Genomic DNA, 12,186 nt, shown 5'->3' on the forward strand with positions numbered 1-12,186 from the left:
ACACCGGAAGTGGAGGCGCGAGGTCAACAAGCGGGTATGCCAGCAGCAGTAACCTACCAGTTCCCCCTCGTCCTTGGGGATGCCACATCACTGAATCCACCAAGATGCATAACGAGGCGGTCACATTCCAACGGCACTTCCCTATTGAGTGTGCTTGTCTCGCCAATAAGGTGCACCATCGGCCCAAGGTTAAGCACATTGGGACATGCGCGATAAGGCGTACCGGCTCAGTAGAATGTGACACAAGCAACGCTTGTACAGTGATTGGTCCCAGGAGCTGAAGTCGGGATCCACCTGGCCTGCCGCCACGCCACCCACGACTCTGCACCTGCACCTGCTTACTTCTGTTGCAAGACATCGTTGACGTCACACTCTCTGCCCTGCTGTCACGACTCCTGCTATGTAGCTGCTGTCACTCATCATCGACCTTCAGCTTCAAGCAGCTGGATGTGAGATGTGCTTGTTTACATCTCTCACAACACCGTTCACCTGTGACCGGCCAAGTCCCCGGCCGCTGTCACTCGCCGCTGCTCTTCACACCATCACCTTCCAGCAGTTGGGCAGCTTGACGAGGAGTCTGTCACCAGTAGACTCGGTCTGTCACCAGACGTACCCCAGAGCTGTTGCAAGATCTCAGGAAATATGCAGGCATCATCGACGGGCAGATGCTGGACCAACATCAGGCCACCACGCGAGAGTACAACAGATGCACGATAGAAAATGGCCACTGCCTTTTGGAAACGAAAGGCGGTGGAGTTTCTGATGGGGAAGGAAGAGACAATTGCGCACCGCGTTCCGCAAGGCGCGGTGCGGACAGTCTGGGTGGCATAAATAGCGCGGGAAGTGAGGTCTCGCCCTCACTCCATTCTCGACACGGCCGCGATTCACGAAGCGGCTCCATGCTCAGCGCCGCGCCTCATCAACACGTGGGCCAGTACTCTATACTGCATCTCAAGTCTGTGTACACGAGATTTCTCAAGCAAATGGACCCCATCCACGCTACTATGGTCCCAGTTCTGACGTTCTCTGTTCCTTTGGGGCCTTCGACATCCCAGGCCGGTACGGCAGGGGCTCCCTGCCCTACTCAGCAAACCTTAAGGTAAGAGAGTTTCCTGTTCAAGTTAGTCAGGACTATCCCCAGTGCTGGCGTGTGATTGCGCCGTCCCTCGCGGTCCGTTCGTACCGCCTTAGCTAGTTCCCTGGGCCTTCCGCCTGTTTGCCTGCCTGGGGTTTGCAGGTGCGCCTCCAGGTTGGGACTGGTGTGCTGGTTGTCTGCGGCGACTCCATGTGGCCAGGTTTCGGTGGTCCTGTGCCCCTGGGGCCCGGCCCTTGCATGCTCGGTGGAGCATTCGTCCCAGGTGTGCCCTCCCAGGAGTTTATCGGGAGCCCGGTTTGCTGTGCCCCTAGGCTTGCCCCTAGGGGCCATGTTTCGCCCGCGCCTGGTCGTGCGTGCACGGCCAGGCTCCCTACTGTGGTCTGGCTCGCCCTCTGTGGCGACGACACGTGGCTGGTTTCTGTGGACCTGAGCCCTGGGGGCCAAGCCCGGTAGGCGGCGCAAACGTGGCTTGGAGCTCGGTGGAGCCTCGCCCCAGGGATGCCCTTCGTTTCCCCCCACCCAGGCGTCTTCCCTGGAACCCGGTAGGTTGCGTCTCCTAGGCTGTCCCTAGGGGCCAGGGTTCGTGTCGCGCCCGGTCGTGCGTGTCTGGCCAGGCTCCGTGCGAGCGTCCTGGCGTCACCCTTGGTGGCGACGCCTCTTGGCCGGGTTATGTAATTGTCTTTGTCCCTAGGGCCCGACCCTAGGGCCCCATGCCAAGGTCGGCATCACCCACGTGGCATGGCGCTCCGTGGAGCACTTGCCTTGGGTTGTGTTCCGCTTCCTACCTGTCCCTCTCCCTCGCGCCCATGGGCAGGAGGCGCCTTTGTGGCGGTGGTGCCCCGGTGGGTAGGCCCAAAGCTTTTTTGCTAAAGGCTGCCTTTGCGTCAGCCGGTGTCGCCCGGCATGTTCTTCCTCAGATGTTTGTCTGGACGGTGTAGCCCAGCTTGTTTGTCCCAGTTGTTTGTCCGTCCGGTGTTGCTCGGTTTTGTCCGTAACTAGGCGTTTGTCTGGCTGGTGTAGCCCAGCCTGTTCATACTTAGACGTTTGTCTGGCTGGTGTAGCCCAGCCTGTTCGTACCTAGACGTTTGTCTGGCTGGTGTAGCCCAGCCTGTTCGTACCTAGACGTTTGTCTGGCTGGTGTAGCCCAGCCTGTTCGTTCCTAGACGTTTGTCTGGCTGGTGTAGCCCAGCCTGTTCGTCCTAGACGTTTGGCTGGCTGGTGGAGCCCAGCCTGTTCGTCCCTAGACGTTTGTCTGGCTAGTGTAGCTCAGCCTGTTCGTACCTAGACGTGTGTCTGGCTGGTGTAGCCCAGCCTGTTCGTACCTAGACGTTTGTCTGGCTGGTGTAGCCCAGCTTGTTCGCCCCAGACGTTTGTCTGGCTGGTGTAGCCCAGCTCGTTCGTCACAGACGTTTTGTCTGGCCGGTGGAGCCCTGCTTGTTCGTCACAGCTGTTTGTCTGGCTGGCGCAGCCCTGCTTGTTCGTCACAGACGTTTTGTCTGGCTGGTGGAGCTCGGCTTGTTCGTACGCTGACGTTTAGTCTGGCCGGTGTAGCCCGGTCTGTTTGTACCCAGTCGTCTGGGCTGGCCGGTGTATCCCGGCTTGTTCGTACTCAGTCGTTTGGGCTGGCCGGTGTATCCCGGTTTGTTCGTCCCCCAGTTGTTTGCTTTCCCGGTGTCCCACGTTATGATCGCCCCAGCTGTTTGGCCTGACTGGGGTAGTCCGGCCTGTTTAATCCATGACGTCTCGTCCTCACGGTGTAGCCGCCTGTTGTTCCCGCACGTACGCGTTCCCTCCTGTTTCCCTGTCCTGTCCTACTCCAGTGCAGGCACATGCCGTCGAGCGGTCTGTCCGCTTGGGTGGGCTATGCTATGTTATTATCTTTTATTTAAGTTTCTAAATCAATTTATTACATTGTTCAGCTTTCAGTTATGCCTTGTATTTACTTACTATTCCTCTTGCAGCGTTAAAGCATTGTCCATTGCTGTGGGATATTCAATTAATTTTGTTTCTCTTTTGACAATATTATTGCTTTAGGCTAGCCAATCTCCCTTGATTAGTACTGTTTTAATAACCATTCCATCCCTTGAATATTACAGTTTTACTCTATCCAAACCATACCATGCATATATTACTGTTTAACCTACCATCCTTCCCTTGATTAATCCCGCTTTAAGCTACCAATTCTTCCCATGATTATCACTGTTTCTTTTATTTGTTCAGCTTATATACAAGTACATTATATTACGGTCTTATTCTCTTATTAGAATATAATATTCCCCTCCCGTTCTCACTGTTCTGTTGTACTCCTCCAGGGTAGGCGCATGCCGTAGAGCGGTCTGTTGGCTTGGGTGGGCTACGCCATGTTATCTATTTATTTATTTATTTATTTATTTATGCATATACAAGAATGTACATAAGGAATGTGAGGATACAAATATGGTAATTACAGTCTTGTAAAGCCACTAGCACGCGCAGCGTTTCGGGCAGGTCCTTAATCTAAGAAAATTTTAAGGAGGTAAATACTTGCAAAAATTATAGACAAAAAATGATAACAGATTACATGAAATGAAAAAAAGATGAGAGAAAATTGTAGGTACAGTATATTAAAGCACATAGGTAGCTAAGATTGATTGCAATGACAGCTTGAATGGTAGTTGACAAAAAAATTGGTAGGCACAATACAGCAGAAACAATATAAGATTGGTTGCAATGACAGCTTGAATGGTAGTTGACAAAAATTGGTAGTCACAATACAGCATATGGCTAGCACATTAAAGAAGACAGCAATGAACACAATGATAAGGTTGTTTGATATTACATAAAAATTAGGAGATTGGGTAACACTAGGTACAGAGCAAATTTAAAGCTCAGTGTAGGAAACTAAGAAGATGAAATTAGGTACTTTTTGGTTTTGCTTTTAAATAAGGCAAAAGTTTTACAGTTTTTCAATTCACTAGGGAGTGAGTTCCATAGACTAGGTCCCTTAATTTGCATAGTGTTTACACAGATTAAGTTTGACCCTGGGGATATCAAAGATATATTTATTTCTGGTGTGGTGATAATGGGTCCTATTACATCTGTCCAGGGAGAGTTTCAGAGCATGGTTTGCATTTAAGAACAGGGTTTTGTAAATGTAGTTGACACAAGAGAATGTGTGGAGGGAGTTAATATTTAGCAAGTTTAGGGATTTAAACAAGGGAGCTGAGTGTTGTCTGAAAGCAGAGTTAGTTATTATTCTGATAGCAGATTTTTGCTGTGTGATGATGGGCTTAAGGTGGTTTGCAGTGGTAGACCCCCATGCACAGATACCATAATTAAGATAGGGGTAGATTAGTGCATAATATAGTGAGAGGAGAGCAGAGTTAGGAACATAATATCTGATTTTGGAGAGTATACCAACTGTCTTAGAGACTTTCTTAGTTATGTGTTGAATGTGGGTGCTGAAGTTGAGTCTCTTGTCTAGGAATAGGCCAAGAAACTTGCCATCATTTTTATTACTGATGTTAATGTTGTCTATCTGCAGCTGAATTGCATTTGATGATTTGCTTCCAAATAAGATGTAGTAAGTCTTTTCGATGTTTAATGTTAGTTTGTTCGTTGACATCCATAAGTGGACTTTTTTTAATTCATTATTCACAACATTATTTAGTGTATGTGGGTTGAGGTTTGAATAGATAAGAGTAGTATCGTCAGCAAACAGTATAGGTTTGAGAATATTAGAGACATTAAGCAGATCGTTTATATATACAAGAAATAGAAGAGGTCCTAAGATGCTGCCCTGTGGCACTCCAACGGTAATTGGTAGAGTGGAAGAAGTTGTATCATTGATGGTTACATATTGGTGTCTGTCACTAAGATAGGATCGGATGTAGTCAAGGGCAAGGCCTCGGATTCCATAATGCTGGAGTTTAAGTAAGAGGTAGTTGTGATTAACAGTATCAAAGGCTTTTCTTAGGTCAATGAAGAGTCCAATCGGAAACTCATTTTTGTCAAGGGCTGAGTAGATAACGTCAAGGAGACTAATGATTGCATCGTTGGTGCTCTTTTGGGACCGGAAGCCAAACTGGCAGGGGCTGAGTATGTCGAATTTTACGAGGTAGGAATAGAGCTGTTTGTAAATAATTTTTTCAAATATTTTTGATAGAATGGGTAGATTTGATATTGGTCTATAATTGTTTATGTCCGCCGGATTGCCTCCTTTATGGACTGGCGTTACTCTTGCTTTTTTGAGGATATCAGGGAAGGTGTGACACTCTATAGATTTGTTGAACAGTAGTGCTATGGGTGGGGCAAGAGCATGGGAGGCTCTCTTGTACACAATGGACGGAATTTCACTGGTGTTCCCTGCCTTGGTTTTTAGAGAGTGTATGATGGACACAACATCTGCCGGGCTGATTGGTGAAAGGAGAAGAGAGTTTGGATAGCTGCCTGAGAGATATGTGTTAATATGTGTCTGAGTCTGTGGGATTTTACTGGCAAGATTAGCACCAACCGATGAAAAGAAACTATTAAATTCATTTGTTTATTATTATTATTATTATAATGAATTCATTAAATTCATTATCATTTATTTAAGTTTTCCTAAATTAATATATTACTTTGTTCAGCTTTCAGTTATGCCTTGTATTTACTTACTAATCCTGTTGCAGCGTTAAAGCAGTATCCATTGCTGTGGGATACGCAAATAATTTTGTTTTCACTTTTGAGACTATGATTGTTTTAGTCTAGACCAACTATCCCATGAATAAGTACTGTTTAATTAGCCAATCTATCTCATGAACATTACAGTTTTAATCTATCCAAACTATACCATGCATATATTACTGTTTAACATGTCCATCCTTAACTAAGAAAGTCTCAAAGACAGTTGGTATACTCTCCAAAATCAGATATTATGTTCCTAGCTCTGCTCTCCTCTCACTATATTATGCACTAATCTACCCCTATCTTAATTATGGTATCTGTGCATGGGGGTCTACCACTGCAAACCACCTTAAGCCCATCATCACACAGCAAAAACCTGCTATCAGAATAATAACTAACTCTGCTTTCAGACAACACTCAGCTCCCTTGTTTAAATCCCTAAACTTGCTAAATATTAACTTCCTCCACACATTCTCTTGTGTCAACTACATTTACAAAACCCTGTTCTTAAATGCAAACCATGCTCTGAAACTCTCCCTGGACAGATGTAATAGGACCCATTATCACCACACCAGAAATAAATATCTCTTTGATATCCCCAGGGTCAAACTTAATCTGTGTAAACACTCTATGCAAATTAAGGGACCTAGTCTATGGAACTCACTCCCTAGTGAATTGAAAAACTGTAAAACTTTTGCCTTATTTAAAAGCAAAACCAAAAAGTACCTAACTTCATCTTCTTAGTTTCCTACACTGAGCTTTAAATTTGCTCTGTACCTAGTGTTACCCAATCTCCTAATTTTTATGTAATATCAAACAACCTTATCATTGTGTTCATTGCTGTCTTCTTTTATGTGCTAGCCATATGCTGTATTGTGACTACCAATTTTTGTCAACTACCATTCAAGCTGTCATTGCAATCAATCTTATATTGTTTCTGCTGTATTGTGCCTACCAATTTTTGTCAACTACCATTCAAGCTGTCATTGCAATCAATCTTAGCTACCTATGTGCTTTAATATACTGTACCTACAATTTTCTCTCATCTTCTTTTTTTCATTTCATGTAACTGTTAACATTTTTTTGTCTATAAATTTTGCAAGTATTTACCTCCTTAAAATTTTCTTAGATTAAGAACCTGCCCAAAACGCTGCGCGTGCTAGTGGCTTTACAAGACTGTAATTACCATATTTGTATCCTCACATTCCTTATGTACATTCTTGTATATGCATAAATAAATGAATAAATAAATAAGCAGTCTGGAGTCCCCTACCTTATTCCCTGCTAAATCATTACCAACTATTACATCAACATTAGGGAAAGGTAGGTATGAAGTGACTCCAACTGTACAAACACCCTTGTGGAAATCAGATTCCAGGGTAACCTTATGGAGGGGTACTGCTCGAGTATCACTAGTGATACCCTCGACCAGTACCACCTCTCCAGTGTCGAGAGTGTTGGCACCTTGCAACGCACTCTCTAAAATTAAAGTCTGGATGGCACCGGTGTCTTGGAAGATCACCACGTCCTTCCAGGAAGAACCCTCAGACAAAAGTAGTCTCCCTTTCGATAAGAATGGGGTAAGCAAGTCCAACCACTGTGGGTTGGAGGTCTTACTCCCTAACCCTTCCGAAGGCCTCAAGCCCTGTGTCACAACTAGAGCATTGGGTCTTTTTTCCGGGTACAGTTGCCAACAACGGCTAATAGTGTGGTTTGGGCGTTTACGGTGACCACAAAAACGTCGGGGAGAAAAGACATTACTAACAGAATTACCCTTCGGTTCACCCTTAGGTGCCGTGGGGCTAGACACTTTAACAGGGTTAGTTATGTCTGAAACAGAAGGTGCATTAGTTAAAGGGTTAGAATCAGCTGGTCTGGACTGGCTGTGGGTATAAGTTTTGTTACTCTGTGGGGTACAATTATTTTTATTGGGCCTTTTGCCCGCCAATTGGTAGTTTTCTGCCAACTTGGCCAAATCCCCTATTTTAGAATTTACCTCTACCCTTCCTCTAATATACTGAGCTACAATGTCTGGCATACTATCTATAAACTGTTCGATTAACAAAGTATTCTTGAGTGCCTCGTATGTTGCGGCTTTAGCCGAGCGAATCCATTTATCAAACAATCTAATTTGATCATTAGCAAATTCAGTGAGCGGTTGGTTGTGAGTAGGCCTAAGGTTGCGATAAACTTGGCTGTGAGCTTCAGGAGTAATTTCATATGCCCGCAAAATACGTTCCCTAACTTTATCATATTCAAAACACTCGTCGTCAGGCATGTTTATAAAAATATCTTGCGCTTTACCCCTGAGTCTTCCCTATAGGATTTTCACCCACTCTTCCTTTGGCCAGTTCATGGACATGGCCAATCTCTGAAAATGGTTGAAAAACCTTTCAGGGTCCGACTCGGAAAATTCAGGCAAATTATGCTTTTTCTCATAATGCCTGGGGTTTGAATCCTTGGCAGGTGGAGGTCCAGTGGCATTCGCTCTAATTCTAGCCTCCTCGGTTTTGAGTCTTTGCTCCTCTAATTTTATTCTTGCTAACTCTAGAGCTAATTCTCTATCCCTATGAGTTGCACTTTCTGCTTGGCTAGGCTGGCATAAAGGTGTATCACTTGCCAATAGTTCTTTATCAATACAATGTTGTAATATTTCATTCACCAAAGTTCACTTTTTATCCGCGACATTTAATTCTAGGTCAAATTTTTTGCCTAACAATACTAAATTAGACTTGGTGAGTTTCTTTATCTCTACCACTGAAGGCTCCCTTGCCAGTCTCTGCATTTCAGATGACATCACTAATAATTTTAGCTCCCAGCCAAAGAAAAAATTAAAAAATAAAAATTGGAAAAAAACAAAAATTTGCACGGCCCCTTACACAAGGCCACACTAACCTTAATCGTGAAGGGATCCAGCTGGGTGTCCAGTCAGTGCAAGAATGTCCTTTGCTAGATGAGCTGGACCCTAGGCTAGCACACAACCGTTCTGCGGAAACAAAAATTTTTAGTTTCGGCACTCAAGAATCTAATTTTTTTACAATTATAATGTTCATCCCGGACAGGCCCCCACTTGTTATAATATAAATGTGTGGTGGGCTTTCTATGGGGGACTGGCACTATTAAGGGGTAAGGGTAGTTAGAAGACAGAGTATCAAATATGGGAGAGCTAAAAGGCCCGGCCCCCAAAATAAACTATCCACAGTAATACAGGCATACCTCAGAATAAGAGTTTAATCCGTTCCTGGAGACGCCTCGCCTTCCGAAAACTCGCATTCCGAAGTTAATTTCCCTATAAGAAATAAAGGGAAATGAATTAATCCGTTCCTGACTACCCCAAAAACCCCACATCAAACTAAATTTTTATACCTAATTCATCTAAATAAACCTACAAAACTGTGTTCCAGTTATTACTTACCTTGCTGTCGAGTGCTGTAGGCGTATGGAAGATGGTGAGGAGGAGAGGAGTTACTGTTTGGAAGGGGAGTCCCCTTCCATAATCACATCACATAACCCCATGCCTTGTAACACTATGGATACCACTTCTCTTTCTAAATTTTTCAAACCAGCCCCTGCTTGCCTTAAACTCTTTCTTATCTGCATCACTCGTTGCAGGGGTATTCTTTAGAAGGTCTTCGTGCAACACCCTGGCTTTCTCACAAATAATGGCCTCCAAAACACTATCACCCCTCAACTCCTTGTCGTGTATCCAAATTAATAACAACTTTTCCACTTCTTCAAGTATTTGTGGTCTTTGTGCCGTTAATGTTCTTACTCCTTTTGCCACTTTAGCACCCATAATCTTATTTTTCTTCTTAAGTATAGTGCATATTGTTGATGTGGCTTTGTTGTACTGCCTACAAAGTTCAACAACACGTGTACCGTTCTCATGCTTCCGAATGATCTCTTGTTTCTCCTCTATTGTCATCCTCACATGAGCTTTCTGGCCTATATCCTTACCACTGGCTTTCTTGGGACCCATGGTGAGATATATAATAACAAATTGTATAGACAAATCACCAAAAATCCAACAAAACACTGAAAATCCGCGAGAAGAATTGATGTGGGGGTAGTCACTGAGCGCGAGACAATAATAAACTGAGGGGCGGAGGGGCGACGAACCACCGCGCGCTAGGTCGGCTGTACGCGTATCAACAAACTCGCGTCCAAACTCGCCTCCCGAAGTAACCATCGCCTTCTGAGACAAATTTTTGGAGTAAATACACCTCGCCTTCCGAAAACCTCGCATACAGGGACAATCGCATTCCGAGGTACCTCTGTAATACCTTGCTACTAGACCATATATGTCAGTCTAAGGGTTGATCAATGCACTCCCACACAGGAAGAAGGGATACTCCTATAAATCATGTACTTATTTATTAATCCCTTAACAACCCCCCATATACACTCACACCAATAACAATAATAATAATAACTTTACCACACTACCTTACGTTAAAAACCTTGGTCCACATAAAAAGGATACAAGGTTTTACACTGAGCACAAGCTAGGGTAAAGCTCTACTATTGAATAACTTGAAGTTAGAGTCAGCTTAGGGTAGGGGACCACGTGGTTCCAATGGGACCCCCTTTAGAATAACTAGTAATATAAACTCTAAACACACCTACTACACACGAAATATAATACCCTACACATAGAACATGAGTATGCCAGAAATTGAGTAATGTACACAGTATATACTTAGCTTGAACAAGACACAGAAATAAGGAAATGAAGAGGAAGGAGGAGGTAGATCCTTTCACCACAGCCAGCAACCAGACAAGATGGAGTCTCAGTCCTCTTCCCCACAGCTGCCGGCAGACTGCTCAACTAATCGTACCGCAGCCCTATACCAAGTTTACTCAGGTTTACTTTACAAATGATTAGAAAGTATTAGTAAGCAAAGTTGGTGCCTATGTTATTATTTAATAATCAACCCCCAGCTCAGTCTTTAAATGCTCTTTGAGAAACAAGAATAGTCTTACGTCTGGCAGGGAAGATACAAACAAAGCCACATCGGGTTGCGATTTCCTACTCTAACGTAGCTTAAATTTTGTTAAATTTACAGTTAAATTTTGACCTCTGGTTTCCACTGAAGAACCCAGGGGTCGTAACAGGCGCATTTACAAAATCAACTGATAGATCCCAGTTTTTATTTATTTATTTATTTATTTATTTATTTATTTATTTATGCATATACAAGAATGTACATAAGGAATGTGAGGATACAAATATGGTAATTACAGTCTTGTAAAGCCACTAGCACGTGCAGCGTTTCGGGCAGGTCCTTAATCTAAGAAAATTTTAAGGAGGTAAATACTTGCAAAATTTATAGACAAAAAATGATAACAGATTACATGAAATGAAAAAAAAAGATGAGAGAAAATTGTAGGTACAGTATATTAAAGCACATAGGTAGCTAAGATTGATTGCAATGACAGCTTAAAATGGTAGTTGACAACAAATTGGTAGGCACAATACAGCAGAAACAATATAAGATTGATTGCAATGACAGCTTGAATGGTAGTTGACAAAATTTTGGTAGTCACAATACAGCATATGGCTAGCACATAAAAGAAGACAGCAATGAACACAATGATAAGGTTGTTTGATATTACATAAAAATTAGGAGATTGGGTAACACTAGGTACAGAGCAAATTTAAAGCTCAGTGTAGGAAACTAAGAAGATGAAGTTAGGTACTTTTTGGTTTTGCTTTTAAATAAGGCAAAAGTTTTACAGTTTTTCAATTCACTAGGGAGTGAGTTCCATAGACTAGGTCCCTTAATTTGCATAGAGTGTTTACACAGATTAAGTTTGACCCTGGGGATATCAAAGAGATATTTATTTCTGGTGTGGTGATAATGGGTCCTATTACATCTGTCCAGGGAGAGTTTCAGAGCATGGTTTGCATTTAAGAACAGGGTTTTGTAAATGTAGTTGACACAAGAGAATGTGTGGAGGGAGTTAATATTTAGCAAGTTTAGGGATTTAAACAAGGGAGCTGAGTGTTGTCTGAAAGCAGAGTTAGTTATTATTCTGATAGCAGATTTTTGCTGTGTGATGATGGGCTTAAGGTGGTTTGCAGTGGTAGACCCCCATGCACAGATACCATAATTAAGATAGGGGTAGATTAGTGCATAATATAGTGAGAGGAGAGCAGATTTAGGAACATAATATCTGATTTTGGAGAGTATACCAACTGTCTTAGAGACTTTCTTAGTTATGTGTTGAATGTGGGTGCTGAAGTTGAGTCTCTTGTCTAGGAATAGGCCAAGAAACTTGCCATCATTTTTATTACTGATGTTAATGTTGTCTATCTGTAGCTGAATTGCATTTGATGATTTGCTTCCAAATAAGATGTAGTAAGTCTTTTCGATGTTTAATGTTAGTTTGTTCGTTAACATCCATAAGTGGACTTTTTTTTAATTCATTATTCACAACATTAT

At 43.3% G+C, this 12,186-nt stretch overlaps 1 protein-coding gene across 1 annotated transcript in view; it reads right to left on the reverse strand.

The window, feature by feature from the left end:
* The window catches only part of LOC138358849 (uncharacterized), a 140,141-nt gene that overhangs the window by 71,903 nt on the left and 56,052 nt on the right, over positions 1-12,186 (reverse strand). The gene's annotated exons all lie outside the window — the stretch shown is intronic.

Source organism: Procambarus clarkii, chromosome 87, assembly GCF_040958095.1.
Source record: "Procambarus clarkii isolate CNS0578487 chromosome 87, FALCON_Pclarkii_2.0, whole genome shotgun sequence".
NCBI classification, from domain to species: Eukaryota; Metazoa; Arthropoda; class Malacostraca; order Decapoda; family Cambaridae; genus Procambarus; species Procambarus clarkii.